Consider the following 23,365-nt stretch of genomic DNA (forward strand, 5'->3'; position numbering starts at 1 on the left):
AAAATTGAGTTGTTCATAATATGATAATTCTGGGGCCTAGTTAATTCTTAATCACGAGTGGCTATGATGGTGAGGGGAGGGTTAAAGGAATGGTCTCTGTCCGTCCGTTCGTTCATCCGCCCGTAGTATTTCGTGTCCAGTCCATATATATTAAACCCCTTGAAGGATTTTCATAAAACTTCCAAGGGTCAAATGACCACTTCATTTAGACGATATGCAGAACTCATGACTCAGACATGTTGGCTTAAGGTCAAGGTCACAATTCAAGGTCAAATGTTTAAGCCTATCCTTTTTTAATCTTCCCGATCTGTATCTTCAAGTCCCTTGAAGAATTTTCAAGAAGGTTGGGTCAAGAAACCAACTCATCAAGACGTTGTGCAGAACTTATGAGTCAGCCATGTTGACTCAAGGTCAAGGTCACAATTGAAGGTCAAATGTTTGAGCCTTTCATTTTGTGTCCTCTCTGTATCTCCTAAACCCCTTGAAGGATTTTTATGAAACTTTAGTCAAATAATCACCTCATTAAGACAATGTGCAGAATTCATGAGTCAGCCATGTCGGTTCAAAGTCAAGGTGACAACTAAAGGTCAAATTTTGAGCTATCCATTTTGTGTCAGCTCTGTATCTTTTAAATCACTTGAGGAATTTTCGTAAATCTTTGATCAAATTATCACCTCATCGAGACAATCTGCAGACCTCATGATTCAGCTACGTCTGCTCAAGGTCAAGGTCAAAGTCACATGTCATTTTACAGTGGCTATACGTGGCCTGTAACATATTTCGTCCAAAGTCATATGTCATTTTACTATGGCTATCCTTGGCCTGTAATATGCCACTATATACCTGATCAACATCCAACAAAGTCATATGTCATTTTACTGTGACTGTCTTTGGCCTGCATACTTCTATATTGCGGATATCCTACAAAGTCAAATGTCATTGTACTTTGGCTATCCTGGCCTGTAAAATACTTCTATATTGATGATATCCAACAAAGTCATATGCCATTTCACTGCGTCTATCCGTGCCCAGTAATATACATTTTTGTACTCCTATATTAATGATATTCAACAAAGTCATATGTTATTTTACTGTGGCTGTCCTTGGCCTGTAATATACCTCTATATAGCTGATATCAAACAAAGTCACATGTCATTTTACTGTGGCTATCCTTGGCCTGTAATTCACTTCTACATTGGTGATATAAAGAAAAGACATATGTCATTTTACAGCGTCTATCCTTGCCGTGTAATATACTTCTATATCGATAATATACATTAAAGTCATATGTCATTTCACTGTGGCTATACGTGCCCTATAGTATACTTCTATACTAATGATATACAAAAAAGCCATATGTCATTTTAGTGCGACTATCTTTGGCATGTAATATAATTTTATATTGATGATATAAAACAAAGTCATATGTCTATTTACTGTGACTATCCTTGGCCTGTAATGTAATTCTATATTGGTGATATACAGCATTATTATACCTCACTTTTGTCTACAATGATAAAATCCCATTACCCATAAAAGAGATATTATGACTATCAAACACATTTTCAAACTTTTTGCCACGTGACCGAGCGAAAGTGACTGTCAGGTCATGTGACCGCGCTGATATTTTGAATGTCATATAAGGGCAAATAACTGCTTCAATGTTTCCAGCCAAATCATGAAATGATTGCCTCCCTTGTACACATATAGTAGTGACGTCACTGTTTAATGTGTAAACAGACGATTCAGACAAAAATTAAAACAGTTGAATTAAATGAATTAAAAACTTTATTTTTTACTTTTTTATGTACTTAATTTTGTTCGGTATAATAAAATAAATATCATATGGCAGCGTGTGTGACATTGATATTGTCAACCCTCGAAACAGAATGTCACCACTCGGCTTTCGCCTCGGGTGACATTCTGCCCTCGGGTTGACAATATCGATGTCACACACGTTGCCATATGATATTTATATAATGTCATATGCCATTTCACTGCGGCTATCCATGCCCTGTAATATGCCTCTATATATATATTAAACAACAAAGTCATATGCCATTTTACTGTGGCTACCCGTGGCCTGTAATACACGTCTATATTGTTCATATCGAACAAAGTCATATGTCATTTTACTGCGTCTATCCTTGGCCTGTAATATGCTTCTACATCGATGATATACATTAAAGTCATATGTCATTTTACTGTGGATATCCGTGTCCTGTAATATACTTCTATTCTGATGTTATAAAAAGAGTCATATGTCATTTTACTGTGGCTATCCGTGGCCTGTAATATACCTTGATATCGGTGATATACAGCAACGCCATATGTCATTTTACTGTGGCTATCCTTGGCATGTAATATACTTTTATATTAATGATATAAAACAATGTCATATGTCATTTTACTGTTGCTATCCCTGGCCTGTAATATACATCTATATAGCTGATATCAAACAAAGTCATATGTCATTTTACTGTGGCTATCCTTGGCCTATTATATACTTCTACATTGGTGATATAAAGAAAAGTCATATGTCATTTTACTGTGGCTATCCGTGTCCTGTAATATACTTCTATACTGATGATACACAAAAGAGTCATATGCCATTTTACTGTGGCTATCCGTGGCCTGTAATATACTTTGATATCGGTGATATACAGCAAAGCCATACGTCATTTTACTGTGGCTATCCTTGGCATGTAATATACTTTTATATTGATGATATAAAACAAAGTCATATGTAAATTTACTGTGACTGTCCTTGGCCTGTAGTGTAATTCTATATTGGTGATATACATCAATGTCATATGCCATTTCACTGCGTCTATCCGTGCCCAGTAATATACATTTTTGTACTCCTATATTAATGATATACAACAAAGTCATATGTCATTTTACTGTGGCTATCCTTGGCCTGTAATATACCTCTATATAGCTGATATCAAACAAAGTCATATGTCATTTTACTGTGGCTATCTATGGCCTGTAATATACTTCTACATTTGTGATATAAAGAAAAGTCATATGTCATTTTACAGCGTCTATCCTTGCCCTGTAACATACTTCTATATCGATGATATACATTAAAGTCATATGTCATTTTACTGTGGCTATCCGTGCCCTATAGTATACTTCTATACTGATGATATACAAAAAAGCCATATGTCATTTCACTGTGGCTATCCTTGGCATGTATATACTTTTATATTGATGATATAAAACAAAGTCATATGTCAATTTACTGTGACTATCCTTGGCCTGTAATGTAATTCTATATTGGTGATATACAGCAATGTCATATGCCATTTCACTGCGGCTATCCGTGCCCTGTAATATACCTCTGTATTGATATTAAACAACAAAGTCATATATCATTTTATTGTGGCTATCCGTGGCCTGTAATATACTTCCATATTGTTGATATCGAACAAAGTCATATGTCATTTTATTGTGGCTATCTGTGCCCTGTAATGTACTTCTATATTGATGATATACAACAAAGTCATATGTCATTTAACTGTGGCTATCTGTGGCATGTAATATACCTCCACATAGCTGATTTCAAACAAAGTCATATGCCATTTTACTGTGGCTATCATTGGCCTGTATAATACTTCTGTATTGGTGATATACAGAAAGGTCATATGACATTTTACTGCGACTATCCGTGCCTTGTGATATACTTCTATATCGATGATTCTTTATGATTCTGGTTCTTTAACTTGTCCGGTGTATAGCACCGATACATGCGAAGCCGTCTTTCCTAGGAAGAACCAGTACGGGCCTCGTTAGAATTTGGTGGTACGACACCGCCCCAGCGAGGTTAGCCAGAAATGTATACGGTAGCGCTTAGCCAAAAGGGAGACACTTAAGAGTATACCAGAAATTTCCAGTGCCTGGACCTGGATTTACAGTCAAAGGTGTTACCACTAGACCACCGGCTCACCCTATTTATTGGATAGATATAACAAAGTTAAATGTCTTTCACTGTGTCTATCCGTGGCATGTTATACATTTATTTATTGGAAAGATATAACAAAGTGAAATATCATTTTACATTGTCTACCCGTGGCATGTAATACACCTATATATTGAACAGATCTAAAAATAAAGTCAAATGTCATTTCACAGTGTCTATCCATTGTCTGTAATAAACAAATAAATATATTGGACGGATTTAATAAAATCCAATGTCTTTTCACTGTGCCTATCCGTGGCATGTTATACATTTATATATTGGACGGATCTAACAAAGTCAGATGTCATTGCACTGTGCCTATCCGTGGCATGTCACACACTTATTTATTCGACAGATGTAACAACTTCAAACGTCACTTCACTGTGTCCATCCGTGGCCTGTAGTAAACTTATATATTTGACATATTAAAGAAAGACTAATGTTATTTCACTGGCCATCCCCAGCCTGTAATATACTTATATTTTTGTTATGTCTTTTACAAACAAATGCCATTTCACTGCGGCCATCTATGGCATGAAAAGCTTTTATATTTGACATTCATAATGAATAGGTTGAACAATATCACATGCAGTTACACAGTATCAAATCCTTTGCCCATTATTTCTTATATATTGGTGAAACCGAAAAACGTAAAATGTTATTTTACTGTGGTCATCCAAGACTTGTTATTATTCTTATATACTGGTGATATCCAACAAAGTTAAAGGTCATTTTTCTGTGTCCAACCGGGTTGATCTTTGACGAGCATATATATTTATTTACATTAACCTCATATACACAGTTTATCGTTACAAAAACATGGTTAAGCAAATATATTAAAGTTAAGTGTTTGCTGTTTAAGCAAGGAAGTCGGTAAAATACCCCCTCAATTTGTTCTATAAGAATTTAAAGTTTGAACAAAGTATATCTTACAGTTACGGAGAGACAAAGTTTTTAACACAAAGTGAGGTAACAATTGAGGCAAGCTAGTCCAATATATTATCACATTACAGGCCGAGGATGGCCACATTGAAATCACTTGATTTTGTTTGGTATTATCAATACATATACCACCAATATATTAAGTATATTACAGGCCATGGATGGACAAAGTGAAATGAGATATTACTTTGTTCGACTAAGCGTATAACATGCCACGGATAGGCACAGTGAAATGACATTTGACTTTGTTCGATCTGTCCAATATCTAAATGTATTACATACCACGGATAAGCACAGTGAAATGACATTTGACTTTGTTCGACCCTATATTACAGGTCGAGGATGGCCACAGTGGTATGACATTTAATACAAAAGGATATTACAGGATGCAGATGGACATAGAGAAACGTCATAGTGTTCTTTACCACAAATAAATTAGTAAATTACAGGCAGAGGATGGCCAAAGTGAAATGACATTTAATTGACTTTGTTCGATCTGTCCAATATATAAGTTTATTACAGGCCAAGGATGGAAACAGTGACATGATACATGGCTTTGTTGGATATCATCAATAAAGAAATATATAACAGGCCAAGGATAGCCACAGTGAAATGACATATGACTGTTTTAGATATCATCGAAATAGAAGTATATTACACTCCGTAGATAGCTACAGTAAATCAACATGAGACTTTCTTTGATATCATCAATATAGAAGTATATTACAGGCCAAGAATAGCCACAGTAAAATAAATATAACTCTGCTGTATATCATCAATACAGAAGTATATTACAGGCCAAGGATAGCAACAGTAAAATGTCATATGACTTTGATATCGTCAACATAGAAGTATATTACAGGCAACGGTTATCCGCAGTGAAATGAATGTCGTATGACTTTGTTCGATATCATCAAAATAGAAGTATATTACAGGCCACGGATAGCCACAGTGAAAACCCATATAACTTTGTTCGATATCATCAAATTAGAAGTATATTACAGGACATGGATAGCCACAGTGAAATGACATATGACTTTGTTGGATATCATCAACATAGAAGTATATTACAAGCCACGTATACTCACATTGAAATGCCGTATGACTTTGTTCGATATCACCAAAGTAGAAGTATATTACAGGCCAAAGATAGCCACAATGAAAAGTCGTATGACTTTGTTTTAAATCAAAAATATAGAAGTATATTACAGGCCTCGGATACCCGCAGTAGAGTGACATATGACTTTGGTTCATATCAGCTATATAAAGGTATCTTACAGGCCAAGGATAGCCACAGTAAAATGACATATGAGTTTGTTGTATATCATCAATACAGAAGTATATGTCAGGCCAAGGATAACCGCAGTAAAATGACATAATAATTAATATGACTATGTTGTATATCATAAATATAGAAGTACGGATAGCCGCAATGAAATGTCATATGACTTTGTTTGATATCAAAAATATAGAAGCATATTACAGGCCTCGGATAGCCACAGTAGAATGACATATGACTTTGTTTGATATCAGCTGTATAGAAGTATATTACAGGGCACGGATAGCCGCAATGAAATGGCATATGACTTTGTTTGATATCAAAAATATAGAAGTATATTACAGGCCTCGGATAGCCACAGTAGAATGGCATATGACTTTGTTTGATATTAGCTATATAGAGGTATATTACAGGCCAAGGATAGCAACAGTAAAATGATTTATGATTTTGTTGGACATCATCAATGTAGAAGTATGTTTCAGGCCACGGATATCAGCAGTGAAATGCCATATGACTTTGTTAGAATTCCGAAATATAGAGGTATATTACAGGCTACGGATAGCCACAGTAAAATGACACATGACTTTGTTTGATATCATCAATATAGAAGTATATTATAGGTCGAGGATAGCCACAATGAAATGGCATATGACTTTGCTTGATATCGTCAATATAGAAGTATATTACAGGCCTCGGACAGCACAGTGAAATAACATATGACTTGTTTGATATCATCAATATATAAGTATATTTCAGGACACGGATAGCCGCAGTGAAGTGGCATATGACTTTGTTGGATGTCAACAATACAGAAGTTTATTACAGGCCTCGGATAGCCACAATGAAATGACATATGACCTTGTTGGATATCATCAATATATAAGTATATTACAGGCCACGGATAGCCACAGTGAAATGACATATGACCTTTGTTGGATATCATTAATATAGAAGTATATTACAGTGTAGGATAGCCACAGTAAAATGACATATGACCTTGACGGATATCAGCAATATAGATGTATATTACAGGCCAAGGATAGCCACAGTAACATGACATATGACTTTGCTGTATATTACCAATATTGAGGTATATTACATGCCTACGATAGCCACAGTAAAATGACGTATGCCTTTGTTGTATACTACCAATATAGAGGTATATTACATGCCAAGGATAGCCACAGTAAAATGACATATGACTTTGTTGAATATTGCAAATATAGATATATATTACAGGTCAAGGATAGCAACAGTAAAATGACACATGACTTTGTTTGATATCAGCTATATAGAGGTATATTTAATGCCAAGTATAGCTACAAGAAAATGACATAATTTGACTCTGCTGTAGATCACGAATATAGAAGTTTATTACAGGCCACGGATAGCCATAGTAAAATGACATATGACTTTGCTGATTATCACCAATATATAAGTATATTACAGGCCAGGGATAGCCACAGTAAAAGTACATATGACTTTGTTGTATATCATAAATATAGAAGTATATTACAGGCAACCTATAGCCACAGTAAAATGACATATGATTTTGTTGGACATCATTAATGTAGTAGTAAGTTACAGGCCACGGATAGCAGCAGTGAAATGCCAAATGACTTTGTTAGAAATCAGCAATATAGAGGTATATTACAGGCCACGGATAGCCACAGTAAAATGACATATGATTTTGTTGGACATCATCAATGTAGAAGTAAGTTACAGGCCACGGATAGCAGCAGTGAAATGCCAAATGACTTTGTTAGATATCATCAATATAGAAGTATATTATAGGCCACGGATAGCCACAATAAAATGCCATATGACTTTGTTTGATATCATCAATATAGAAGTATATTACAGGCCTCGGATAGCCACAGTGAAATGATATATGACCTTGTTTGATATCATCAATATAGAAGTATATTACAGAACTCGGATAGCCACAGTGAAATGACATATGACTTTGCTGTATATCACCTATATAGAAGTACAAATGTATATTACAGGCCAAAGATAGCCACAGTGAAATGACATATGACCTTATTGGATATCATCAATATATAATTATATTACCGGCATCGGATAGCAACAGTGAAATGACATATGACCTTGTTTGTTGGATATCATCAATACATAAGTATATTACAGGCCACGGATAGCCACAGTGAAATGACATATGACCTTGTATGATATCATCAATATAGAAACATATTCCCGGCTAAGGATAGCCGCAGTAAAATGACATAATACTTTGTTCTATATTACCAATATAGAGGTATATTACATGCCAAGGATAGCCACAGTAAAATGACACTTTACTTTGTTCGATTTGTCCAATATATAAGCGTATTACAGGCCAAGGATAGCCACAGTGAAAGGGCACTTTACTTTGTTCGATTTGTCCAATATATAAGCGTATGACATGCCATGGATAGCCACAGTGAAAGGGCACTTTACTTTGTTCGATTTGTCCAATATTTAAGTATATTACAGACCACGGATAGCCACAGTGAAATAACACTTTACTTTGTTCGATTTGTCCAATATATTATTATACAACAGACCAAGGATACCAACAGTGAAATAACACTTTACTTTGTTCTATTTGTCCAATATATTATTATACAACAGGCCAAGGATAGCCACAGTGAAATAACACTTTACTTTGTTTGATTTCACCAATATATAAGCGTATGACAGGCCATGGATAGCCACAGTGAAGGGGCACTTTATAATAGGTCAAGGATAGACACAGTGAAACTGTATATCACGTTCTTTTCAATAATCAATATATAAGTATATAACAAGCCAAGGATAGCCACAGTGGTATCATATATCTCTTTGCCTTATATCGTCACTTATTATGTACCGTCCAAGAAGAGACACAGTGAAATGTCCTATGACTGTGCTCGTTGTGTCCAGAAAACTACAGGCCATGAATACCCGTAGAAAAATGACATATGACTTCATTTTATATCATTAATAGAGATGCATATCACAATATTGAAGCGTATTACAGACCATATATAGAATATGACTTTATTTGATATCATCAATATCGAAGTATTTTACAGGCCACAGATAGACATAGTAAAACGCAATATGGTTTTGTTTGATATTTTACATGCCATGGACAGAAACGGTAAAATGCCACATGAATTTGTTTTATATCATCAGTATCAAGTGTTACAGATTGTACGGACAGATGGACAGAGAACGTTGCTTTCCCTCCCCCATAGCCTGTCGTAGCGGGGGATTAACTAAGCCTCCTAGTTTAGTATAGTATGAAGATTTCAATTTAGTGGTACACAACCGAACCCTTTCATCGATAGCCAGAATTGTATACGGTAGAGGGTTAGCCAAAAGGAAAGTCCGACATTTCGACCCCGAGACATTTCAACCCCAAGAGACAAATCGACCCCAAGACATTTCAACTCCAACTCCTTTGACATTTCGATCCCATTCTATGATATGTATAGTAGGTTAAAAAGTGTTAATTTATTTGAAAAGTGGTGTATTTATTTATCCCTTTTAGAGGTAATTATTAAAGATACTATGTATGATATGCAATAGAATGACGAAAATGGGATTTATTTATTTATTTATTTATTTATTGACATTTAAGATCAATAGCATAAAACACAACACAAGGCAATAAATATAATATCACAGCATATAAAAAACAATTTCTTTACAAATCTATATTTAAGACTAGGGTAAGATGCATACTTTTAATAAAACTGAAAATTCTAAGCCAGGTGTTATAATTAAGAGAAAGCTAAAGACCTATGGATGACCCATGAAGCTAAAAGCTTATTTCCAAAGGGGTCCATGCTAATCTAATAAAAGATACAGCGTAAGGAAGGAAAAATAATATAAGAAATACCCAGATTTTGGTACAACGCGGGATTAATAAAAGTATGCATAACGTATTACATAAAATTTATTAAAATCAATACATTTTTTTATCAACTTATTACATTTGTGTTAAACTTATTTATCACAGATACACTTATCATATACAGATCAGTAATGTACAAAATCACTTTTACATTCTGAAGTTTGCTTATCCAAAAGAAATTTCTTAATTAACCATTTGAAAGTTTAATATTTTTAACATTTTTTTATTTTTCCAGGAAGATTCCATTCCTTACATTCAGTACAACAAAATATCTGTTTACTAGTGTTATTATTAATACTAGGTAAAATATTTTTTTTCTGAGTGGTTCTGGAACTTTTAACACAAGTGCCATAAAACACTCCATGCATATAATTGAGTCGTAGTTGCTTCACTCTATTTTCTACATTCAACATATTTAGATGCACATAATCTTGCCAAGTAACAGAATCCCTAGGAGAGTAACCTTTTATGAATCTAATAATTTTGTTTTGCATTACCTGTAATCTGTGTTTTTAACGTTTATTCAGACCTTCATACCAGGACGAACAAGAATAATCAAAATGACATTGTAAAAGTGCAGAACATAAAAGTTTCCTTGTGTTGATCTTTTCTTTTTGAATGTGATATAGGTTTGGAAAGTTTATAATATTAGGATAATTGAGTAAATTAGTAAATTAAAACTGCTTAATTACCAAGTGTGCCCTTTTAGATGATATTGATGTCTGTTTATTTATGTTGTAGGATTAGATCCCAGGAATTCCACTGTGTATATAACCAAAGAGCTATAAAATATAGGCATCGGAGGACTCTTCTATAAAATAATTTCCAGCATGTACAATAAATCCTCAATGACAGCGAAGATAGGCAATTCATTAACTGCTTCGTTCCAGTCCTACATCGGAGTCAAACAAGGAGACGTATTGAGTCCCAATCTCTTCAAAATATTCATGAATGACTTTCCAACTCAATTCAATAACTGTCAAGACAACATCAATATTAACGGCCAGATAATTAACTGCTTGATGTACGCAGATGATCTCGTCCTTCTAGCGTCTACCAGAGAAGGTCTACAATGGAAAATTGACATTTTACATCATTACTGCGACGAATGGGCACTAGAAGTAAACATTGATAAGACTAAGGTTATGATATTCAATAAGCAATGTCGATTTATCAAGGAGCAGTTTAACTACAATAACAACAACATCGAATGTGTTCAGCAGTACAACTATCTTGGTCTGATATTCTCGATCAACGGTGGATTCGCAAAAGCTAAAGACGAGCTATATATAAGAGCATCAAGGCATCCTTTAAAATGTCAAAATTAACTATACCGGCTAATCCTTCTATCGATACAAGTTTACATTTGTTTGACGCTATGGTTATACCAATATTGTTATATGGAGCTGAAATATGGGGTGAGATAAATACTAACTCAAAAACGTGCAAAAAAATAGTGCAACCATCGACAATTTTTTCAAGGACAATATTGCAGACAAGTCACAAATCAGATATCTAAAATATATCTTAGGTGTTCAAAAAAGTGCATCTAATATAGCGGTTTTGTCAGAATCAGGCAGATATCCGATGTACATTTAATTTAGTATTGTTGTTACTATCTTAAAATATCTGCATAGACTAGAAAATCCGCAAAATTTGTTATTAAGAAATGCATATCATGTTTCACAAGATCTGCATATTGCTGGTCTACATTCATGGTTTTCAAGTGCTACTTACTTACTTAAATGTGTTAACTTTGGCCTAAAGTCACTTAAACAATATTCTGTGGAAGAATTTTCTAAAATTGTTGCTCAGCAGTTAACTAAAACGTTTGTTAATGAATGGACAGCTGTAGAAATGGTGCCTGGTAAACTGGAAACGTATTTTAGTTTCAAAATGTCATTTGGCAAAGAACCTTATTTGTCAGTTTTGAATGATTTTAAACTGCGTCAAATATATTGTAAATTTAGAATCAGTGCTCATAATTTACATGTTGAAACTGGCAGGTATAATAACATTAAACGAGAGGATAGAGTTTGTTCTACATGTAAAGCTGTTGAGAACGAAATGCACTTTTTATTACACTGTTCGATCAACGCCAATCTTAGAACTCAGTGATTAAAATTAGTACACAAGCTAAACAATCATTATGTCACGTATGACGATCAGAACCTATTTATGTGGATTTTATCCCAAGAATATGCATCTTTGATTGAGGCTACTGCTTCTTTTTTACTAGACAGCTTTAATATCAGAAGAAATTGACATTTAATTTGTTATTAAAAGACGTGAGTATATTCCACCGGTATAAATGTTGTGTGACTTACATGTATTTTAAGTGTGAATGTTAATTAAAGATTGGAAATGTGAAAAAGAACTATTACAACAAACATTATAATAACATATGCATATTGTTTGTCTAAGTTTTATACCTTACAATATTTTCTACTGCATTATAATGTCCATACATCAGTAAAATTAAAAAAAAAAACAGTTAAAAATTGATTATTTATCATGGTTACAGTTTAAATGCAAATTCAGTAGGAAAAGTAATATATACGGATTACTGCATTTCCACAAACACATTTAATGTACATGTGAATATAACTTATACTAGTACTTCTGCTATTGCTAGTGAAGTCAAACAAAATATGTCATCAGATACATTAACACACAAACTCTAAATTTAAATTGTCATAAACTGAACATCAGTCTGAACATCAGTTAGCAAAGAAAGCAGAGTCATTATCATTCAATCTATACTGCCTTTTGGTCTTGCCATAGCGGGAAGGTTCCTCGATTAAAGACGTAATGTTTTCAAAGTCTAACCACAATTCATCAGCTATTGAAGGCCACCTGAACAGTGGTATCGGCCCTTTGCCACGAGTCTTTTTCCATGAACTAAACATGCACATCCTTGACATCGTAGTCGACCTCTAGGACTTTGCCCACATACGGTTTTGTCCTTATATTTAGCCAAAACAAATGATCCAACAACAGGAACTTTCATCTGTCACTTTGCGTTTTCATTGTCAGTTTTACTTTCAAGGATTTATTTCGAAATCTTTATGTTTGGATTTTCTGCTTTATACTTTTGATATATATTCTCTAAATAATCATTGAGGATATGCACTTGTCTCTTTTTACCTTCATGGGCTTTGCTGTCTTTTTATTCATGAGTTTTCTGTTTGAATTATTCCATCTTTCGACTCTCTTTCGCAGTTTTTTCTTTTCTCTATTTAGCTCTTTTACCTTATTCTCAAGTGTTTTAATTTTATACCTTGTCTGCCGCAAACATATAGATCTTCTATTTCGATTCTGTTTATCACTATTGAAAGTGAATTTCTTTGTCGTTTTCTATAAGTTATTTGTTTGCCTTGAAATCACCTGAGTGTTTTCTTCATTTACGATCTTATCTGTTGAACCTGAAACTTGAAACTGTTGGATTTTGTTCTGTAGTCGTCACTGAATTGGTTTGTGATTTGTTTAACTTTGTTTGGGTCTTCAGTCTGTCTCTATATCTCTGACTTTACACTTTTTTTCTCAAACGAATTTGTGCTTGTTAATGGACTGTCGGTTTTCTTTAGCTCGTAATGATGGATCATTCTTCTTTTTTTCTCTCAATATTCTTTCTAATATTGAGCTCGACTTTTCACACTTAAGACCTGAACAATGAAGAAGTACAGATTTTAACATACATTATTAATGAAAATAGGTAACAAATAACCTGTGCAAAGGACCTTTTCACATTTGGTGAATAGTCCGGACATAGATATGCATTTGGTCGTACACAAAAAAAAATCATCAGATACGTTAACAAAATCACCAGATACGTTAACCCAACTTATAGCCAAGCGTTAGCATCAGTTGTATACATCAGTGTATACACTATAACCACTCTACATGTACATGGGAATATACACCAAACATGTTAAACATTAATGTATGTTTATTATAAAAACGAAAATTACTGCTGTCAAGTTCGTTAACAAATGGTCAGATATGTTAACTTCTTTACTGGTATCTTCGCACAATAAACGCACTGACTTTATAAACAATAGTTACCTGGGCGTTATACATAATGTATCATAAGCTGTAATTACTTCAAATATGTGAAAGTCAAACAAAACTACTTACCTTTAAAGAACTGCCGCAATCCCGAGATTTGAAGTTTGGTGTAAATATTTCATTTTGCAGTTACTCTTTTAGCATTCCTTGATCTTCCGGTAAACGTATCTGATGGTAAAATTAAACATTTTGCTGTATCTTTTACAAGATTAATTGGTTTTAATAATCTTGAACACGCAGTTGAATGCATTCAAACGTACTTTAAAACTGACGATATCAAGACTTAATCATGGACAAATTATCACCGCAAATAACATTAACAGGTAAACAAATCTGATGCATTTTGAACGTCCGACTGGTATTCAATGATATAGACTTACTCCATAAATTAATCTTTAAATTGCGACTTTTATCTTTCTATTTTCCATTTTAGATAGAAAGTGAGATAAGGTGATTCTTCCAAGAAAGATCATGAAAGGGTAACAATTGCCGTCATGTGTTTGTTGCCCGGTTTCATATCATTTTTAAAATCTCTGTCCATCACTTCATGTAGAGAAGATTACAAGTACTCACTTGCGAGACAGATTAATACTGGTACAGGATCTAAGATTTGGCTAAATGCCAACCCTTACAAATCGAAAATACAGTACGATTTTAGGTATTTAGCTGTACTTTATATCACACAACAATAATGAGGATAATTTTTGATAGCTTAAATCCAGAACTATCTGTTTTAACAAAAAAAAAAGGGGGAAGAAATTTTTATGTTGATTTTTACAGGGTGGTGAATACATGAATGGTTACCCTCAAACTGAGATTATCATACTGCTTCAGAAATTGACGGGGTGCTTCATAACGACGAATAATATTCATGATACATCAGGTCTCACAAAGGTACATGTTCAGGTTCAAGGAAACCAACAGGACACTGAGAGACTAGTAAATGTTTGGCGTTGTAGAAAACACCTACAATGATGTTCCCATAGAAAGTATAGAACAGTTTTTCAGATGGTAGTTCTTTTAGAGGTAATGTATTTTTTTGCAGATCATTATGATTATGCCGGAGTCACGCATGTCCATCCATTCCATTATATACGCTCCATACCGTCTTTAGGACCCATCACCACCTAGTGACCTACTTTTTTACCCACAAAACTTCATGAAAATCATTCTTACAATACAGGCTTTATAAGCTATATACTCAAGTTTTCAAAGGTGGACAATTTAGGCCCGTCCAGAATAAATGTGTTGTGACAGCTTCATCTGCAAACTTACGCAGTCGATCTCTTTTCAGCATAGTTTCAAAAATATAGATGAATAACTAATTTACACTGTAGAAACAACATGTGATTGAAATTTAACTTAATTTCTGTACATACTCCTACAATAATTCAATAAAATGGTAAGACATTACACATATTGTCTTAGCCTAATAAACGTCACTGTCAATTTGTAATTAAATATTTATATATCTCATATTTTTCATGCAGATTATGTAAAATTACCACCATGAACATACAGAAAATTGTTATTTTGTGGTGCGTCTTTAACCGTTGTGAAGATTTTCAGAACTAATATCACTTGTTTATCTCATCAAAACGACAAGCAGGTCACTAGGTCAAAAGTCAATGTCACACTTGGAGGTCAAAGGTCAAGTAGCTTAAGTTCGTGTCAACTGTTTATATTGTCTTAACCGCTTTGAACATTTTCAAAAAATGAACATCAGTTGTTCAACTCATCATGATGATAGGCAGAGCACACAGGTCAAAGGCCATGGTCACACCTAAAGGTTTAAGGTGAAATAAGTTATCTTCTTGTCTGCTATATCTTCTTAACCAATAGGAAGATTTTCATCTTTTGTCCCACCAGAATGACATGCAGTGTGTACAACAAGGTTACTAGGTCCAAAATCAAGGTAGCACTTGAACGTCAAATCAAGCATTTTAGTTTCCCTGTACCAAAGCGTGAGGGACTCTCATGAGTGACAGGTTAAGCAGAACATTGATCTGTAGTGACATATTGGGCTTTTGTGGATCTAGTTAAAGCAGAAACTTGACCTGGAGTGATGTGTTGATCTTTTGTGAGATACAGGTAAAACAGAACCTTGATAAGCCATGTTGTATGTGGCTCTTGTGGGATACAAGTAAAGTAGAATCTTGATTTGCACTGATATATTGGGCTCTTATAGGATCCTGTGAATGCAGAACCTCGATTTACAGTGATGTATTAGACTCTTGTGGGATACAAGTAAAGCAAAACTTTGATCTGCAATGATGTATTGGGCTGTTGTGAGATACAGGTAAAGCAAAAAACTGATCTGCAGTGATGTATTGGGTTTTTGTGCCATTAAGTTAAGGCATATGTATTCGGCTCTTATGGGATTCAGTGAATATAGAAACTTGATTTACAGTGATGTATTGGACTCTTGTTGGATCCAGTTAATGTATTGGGCTGTTGTGAGATACAGGTAAAGCAGAACTTCGATCTGCATTGATGTATTGGGCTTTTGTGAGATACAGGTAAAGCAAAACCTTGATCTGCAGTGATGTATTGGGCTCTTGTGAGTTCCAGGTGAAACCAAAACTTGATCTGCAGTGCTGTTTTGGGTTCTTTTGCCATTCAGTTAAGGCGGGTGTATTTGGCTCTTGTGGGATTCAGGTAAAGCAGAACTTTGACGTGCAGTGATGTATTGGGTTCTGGGTTAGCAGAAACTTGATTTTTGTACAGTGATGTATTTGGGTCTGGTGAGATCCAGGTAAAGAAAAACCTTTGTAAGTAGTGATGTACTGGGCTCTTTAGATAGACAAGTAAAGCAGAACCTTAAGGTGCGGTGATGGATGTATTGGGCTCTTGTGAGATCCAGTTTAAGCAGAATCTTGATCTTCAGTGATGTATTACGCTCTTTGGAGATCCAGCTAAAGCCAAGTTAAGCAGAACATTGATCTGTAGTGATATATTGGGCTTTTGGTGGATCCAGTTAAAACAGAAACTTGACCTGCAGTGATGTATTGATCTCTTGTGAGATACAGGTAAAACAGAACCTTGATAAGCAATGATGTATGTGGCTCTTGTGGGATACAAGTAAAGTAGAATTGATTTGCACTGATATATTGAGCTCTTGTAGGATCAAGTCATTGCAGAACCTTGATCTACTTGATGTATTAGGCTCTTGTGAGATACAGGTAAAGCAAAACATTGATCTGCAGTGATGTATTGGGTTGTTGTGAGATACAGGTAAAGCAAAAAATTGATCTACAGTGATGTATTAGGCTCTTGTGAGATACAGGAAAAGCAAAACATTGATCTGCAGTGATGTATTGGGTTGTTGTGAGATACAGGTAAAGCAAAAAATTGATCTACAGTGATGTATTAGGCTCTTGTGAGATACAGGTAAAGCTAAACATTGATCTGCAATGATGTATTGGGTTGTTGTGAGATACAGGTAAAGCAAAAAATTGATCTACAGTGATGTATTGGGTTCTTGTGCCATTCAGTTAAGGCAGATGTATTTGGCTCTTGTTGGATTCAGTTAAAGCAGAACTTTGACGTGCAGTGATGTTTTGGCTCAAGGTTTAGCAGAACCTTGATTTTTGTACAGGAATGTATTGGGGTCTGGTGAGATCCAGGTAAAGAAGAATATTTATAGGTAGTGATGTACTGGCTCCTTCGATCGATATACAGGTAAAGCAGAACCTAAATGTGCGGTGATGTTTTGGGCTCTTGTGAGATCCAGTTTAAGCAGAATCTTGATCTTCAGTGATGCATTACGCTCTTTGGAGATCCAGCTAAAGCAGAATTAATCTTGATCTGCATTGATGTATTGGGTTTCCTTGGGATCACGGCCTGGACAAATACATTTGAGCTGCATACAACATTACAGATCAGGGAACTGTTTTAGTACCCTTTTTGATAAAACATACTAGTATTTTGAAATTTTTCTTGAAAGGTGATACAATAAAGATGAAACAAACAAACAAATATTGTTACTATCTTATTATTTTACAATTGTATTCAGTTCATGTAACCGATATATAATTATTTGAAGTATTTTTAGCTCACCTGTCACAAAGTAACAAGGTGAGCTTTTGTGACCGCTTGATGTCCGTCGTCCGTCGTCAGTCGTCCGTCTTGCGTCGTCCGTTGTGCGTCAACAATTTCTATAAAAGATCTTCTTCTTGAAAACCACTGGGCAGAATTACACCAAACTTCACAGGAATGTTCCTTGGGTGGCCCTTTTCAAAATTGTTCAAAGAATTGAATTCCATGCAAAACTTTAAAAATCTTCTTTTCAAAAACCAGAAGCCCTAGAGCTTAGATATTTGGTGTGAAGCTTTGCCTAGTTTGTTCAAATCATGACCCTTGGGTTAAAATTGACCCCGCCCCAGGGGTCTCTTGATTTTACATAGGAAAATATTAAAACAATCTTCTTCTCAAAACCCAGAAGCCCTAGAGCTTAGATATTTGACATGTGGCATTGCCTAGTGGATCTCTACTAAAGTTGTTCAAATCATGAACTCGAGGTCAAAATTGACTCCGCCCCAGGGGTCACTTGATTTTACATAGGAAAATCTTCAAATTTTTTCTAAAAGTAAACCAGAAGGCATAGAGCTTAGATATTTCAAATGTAGCATTGCCTAGTAGACCTCTACAACATTTGCTCAAATTATGACCCCCGGGGTCAAATTGACTCCCGCCCTATAGGGTTACTTGATTGTACATAGAAAAATCTTCAAAATTTTCTAAAAATAAACCAGAAGGCCTAGAGCTTAGATATTTGGAATGAAGCATTGCCTAGTGGACCTCTATAAAATTTGTTCAAATCATGATCCCGGGGTCAAAATTGACCCCGCCCCAGGGGTCACTTGATTTTAAATAGGAAAATCTTAAAAAATCTTCTTCTCAAAAACCAGAAGCCCTAGAGCTTAGATATTTGACCTGTAGCACTACCTTCTGGACCTCTACTAAAGTTGTTCAAATCATGACCTCGGGGTCAAAATTGACTCCTCTTCAGGGGTCACTTGATTTTACATAGGAAAATCTTCAAAAATTTTCTTAAAGTAAATCAGAAGCCCTAGAGCTTAGATATTTCACATGTAGCATTGTCGGGTAGACCTCTACAAAATTTGTTCAAATCATGACCCCTGGGGTCAAAATTGACCCCGCCCCAGGGGTCACTTGATTTTACATAGGGAAATCTTAATTTTTTTTTTGAAAATAAATCGGAAGGCCTAGATCTTAGATATTTGACATGTAGCATTGCCTAGTAGAGTTCTACAAAATTTGTTCAAATCATGACCACCGGAGTCAAATTGACTGCCGCCCTATGGGGTTACTTGATTGTACATAGAAAAATCTTCAAAATTTTCTAAAAATAAACCAGAAGGCCTAGAGCTTAGATATTTGGATTGAAGCATTGCCTAGTGGACCTCTACAAAATTTGTTCAAATCTTGACCGCCCAGGGTCAAATTGACCCAGCCCCAGGTTTTACTAGATTGTACACAGGGAAATCTTTATAAATTTGCTAAAATAAACCAGAAGGCATAGATCTTAGATATTTGATATGTAACATTGCCTAGTAGACTTCTAAAAACTTTGTTCAAACCATGACCCCCGGGGTCAAATTGACCCCCGCCCCATGGGGTTACTTGATTGTACATAGAAAAATCTTCAAAATTTTCTAAAAATAAACCAGAAGGTCTAAAACTTAGATATTTGATATGTAGCATTGCCTAGTGGACCTCTACAAAATTTGTTCAAATCTTGACCCCCAGGGTCAAATTGACCCAGCCCCAGGGGTTACTTGATTGTACATAGAGAAATCTTAATAAATGTGCTAAAAATAAACCAGAAGGCCTAGATCTTAGACATTTGATATGTAACATTGCCTAGTAGACTTCTAAAAACTTTGTTCAAATCATGACCCCGGGGTAATTCTAAAAATCATCAGTTTGAAATTTGAAACATGTAGCTCATATTACTCAGGTGAGCGATCCAGGATCATCATGACCCTCTTGTTTCTATTGCTGTTAACAGGCTGTTTGTCGAGTTTATCAACAATTCTATGAATTGCATGGTATGTTTAGTTGATTGGTATGAAAAGTAGACTCAAGACTAGACCGCTGAAGCCAAATAATCTCGAAGCACTAGGTACCTATTGGTAAAATGAAGCTCCGTATTGGAAAGGTTTCATCTCCAGACTGATTGGGAAAATTGAAGCTTGGCTCTGGAAACGGTTTCATCTCATGACGCATTTGGAATTTACTGAGAAAATGAAACACCGCACTCAAAGTAGAGGTTTCAGTTCTAAACATTCTGGGTATCTGCTTGAAGTCCCACGCTGGAAAAGTTTCATCTATAGATGTACTCAGTATCTATTGCGGAAATAAAGTTCCACACTAGATAGGAGAGGTTCTGTCTCCATCAACACTGGAAAGGAGAGGGTTCATCTCGAGACATACTAGATATCTATCGGGAAAGTGAAGCTCAACACTGGAAAAGAGAGGGTTCATCTCGAGACATACTAGATATCTATCGGGAAAGTGAAGCTCAACATTGGAAAGGAGAGGTTTCATTTCGAGACATACTAGATATCTATCGGGAAAGTGAAGCTCAACATTGGAAAGGAGAGGGTTCATCTCGAGACCTACTGGATATCTTTCGGGAAAGTGAAGCTCAGTATTGGAAAAGAGAGAGTTCATCTCGAGACATACTATAGAGACCGTACCATAGCTCTTCGCATACTTTGATTTTTCAAACTAAAGTGATTTTTACAAGTGCACCGGTTACGATAAAAATGTAAACAACGGACTCTGTCTATATGAAACTTTGAAATGAATGAATGACAGTCGATCTTAGTCATAATACTGATTGACAGTGAATACTAATGACTCCATGTGTTGCAGAAAGGTATTTAGTTTGTAACTGTAATTTCTCATCAATTGAAATCCTCTCAAAACTGGTAAAATAATTACTTATATTTGGACAAAACTCACCGTCTTTGCCGTTCGACAGCTGCAAAAAGGGCACATATAAAAGATTCAGTGTAAGTAATATTTCACTGGTACTACCAGTTAGTAAGTTCATACTCTGAACAACACGTCAGAGAAATTTGGGCAGATTTGACCGATTATGACGTTGGCAGCTTTAGATTATATTTTTTTTTTACACAAAAATTGCCGTTAGGTAACAAAGCGAGTACGCCGATAATCCGGAGTTCACCGATTATTGTTCCAGTTCACGCAATGTAATCCAGCAATTAAACTGCATAGCTATTAGCTACTGCTGTTATAGGGAAGTGGTAGAGTGTCTGCCTTAGGTGTGAGAGGTCCTGGGTTCGAGTCCCAGTTAGAGCTTAACTATTTAGATTCTGCTAAAGCATAGTTTTGCTGTTAATAGACTGTTCCAGATGTTCTAAATTTTTAGCACACAGTATCATGGATCATTATTTAGCAATCCAGATCGAAGTTGAATGTTAAATCAAATTCACCCAATTAGAAAATATTGACTATATTATGTCCCTTTGATGTTTATGCTCTCCATGTTCAAGAAGAGTTACATTTCCTTGATCACAAAATTTTCGTTAACATGAAAATATTAAATGCTCATAAGTCCGCACTTCTGGTTAAAATATTGTCTATATTTCTGTTTTTGAGAAATATATGGACATTTGTCTTCATTTCAAAGCTTTTTAACTTCAAACCTATGATTTGAAAAACTTAGGTACTATCTCTACATACTAGATATCTATCGGGAAAGTGTAGCGCCAGACAGGAAAGGAGAGAGTTCATCTCGAGACATACTCTTCATCTCGAGACATACTGGACATCTATCGAGAAATTGAAGCTCCACGCTGGAAAAGGGAGGGTTCATCTCAAGACATACTAGATATCTATCGGGAAAGTGAAGCTCAACACTGGAAAAGAGAGGGTTCATCTCGAGACATACTAGATATCTTTCGGGAAAGTGAAGCTCAACACTGGAAAAGAGAGGGTTCATCTCGAGACATACTAGATATCTATCGGGAAAGTGAAGCTCAACATTGGAAAGGAGAGGTTTCGTTTCGAGACATACTAGATATCTATCGGGAAAGTGAAGCTCAACATTGGAAAGGAGAGGGTTCATCTCGAGACATATTGGATATCTATCGGGAAAGTGAAGCTCAGTATTGGAAAGGAGGGAGTTCATCTCGAGACATACTAGATATCTATCGGGAAAGTGAAGCGCCACACAGGAAAGGAGAGGGTTCATCTCGAGACATACTCTTCATCTCGAGACATACTGGACATCTATCGAGAAATTGAAGCTCCACGCTGGAAAGGAAAGGATTCATCTCGAGACATACTAGTACTGGGTATCTACTGGGAAATTGAAGCTCCTCACTCGACAGAAAATGTTCCATCTTGAGACATACGGAATATTCAGCACAAAGCTAATATACTGTAAGTGGAGATGTGCATCTTAGCGATATGACTATAGATGTAATTGAACTTACCCGTCTATTGTCAAATATATAAATGATATATAATTATAATTGTCAAATATAAGTGTTTTGCAAGGAAAGAACTGGATAGATCAACTGGATAAATACCCAAGAGTATTGTGACATTTTTTGTTCTGAGCTTTGGCAAAAAGACTAGTTTTGATATTAAAAGTTGAGAAGCACACAGTTTCACAAAGGTCAAATCAAATATATGTTTCTTAATGAAATAACAGAAGGGAAGACAAAAAATCTCTGCTGTTAAAATAGAAATATTTAAGTGTACAACAGATCAAAACAATTTTCTTACTGTTAGTAGCATGACTATATATGCTGTCTTATTACTTTACCATAACTTTGTAACATAGGCAGTCAAAATAGTCTGTTCAAGATCATTGTGAAATAGTGTCAGATTTTTTACAGGCTTGCGGCGCCTGTGGTCTATTTAAACAAAACCGCAAAAACATTACAGATTTTACGGATAGCTCACCACGACACGACCGGGATCTCCACCCTCAATTGACTCTTGACTGGTGGCTTGGTTTTCCCCCAACTGAATAACCTAACTAATCATTATTATTTTGTCTAATGAGGATTATTTAGTATTGTCCGAAACTATTGAACTAGCACTCAAGAATAATCCGTATGCTTCCGTAAATAAATGTTTGGTACCCAAACTTAAATAAAAATATAAATATTGAAAACCATATAAAAAATAAACATTTCTTTAC

This window comes from Mercenaria mercenaria, unplaced genomic scaffold, assembly GCF_021730395.1.
Source record: "Mercenaria mercenaria strain notata unplaced genomic scaffold, MADL_Memer_1 contig_1024, whole genome shotgun sequence".
NCBI classification, from domain to species: Eukaryota; Metazoa; Mollusca; class Bivalvia; order Venerida; family Veneridae; genus Mercenaria; species Mercenaria mercenaria.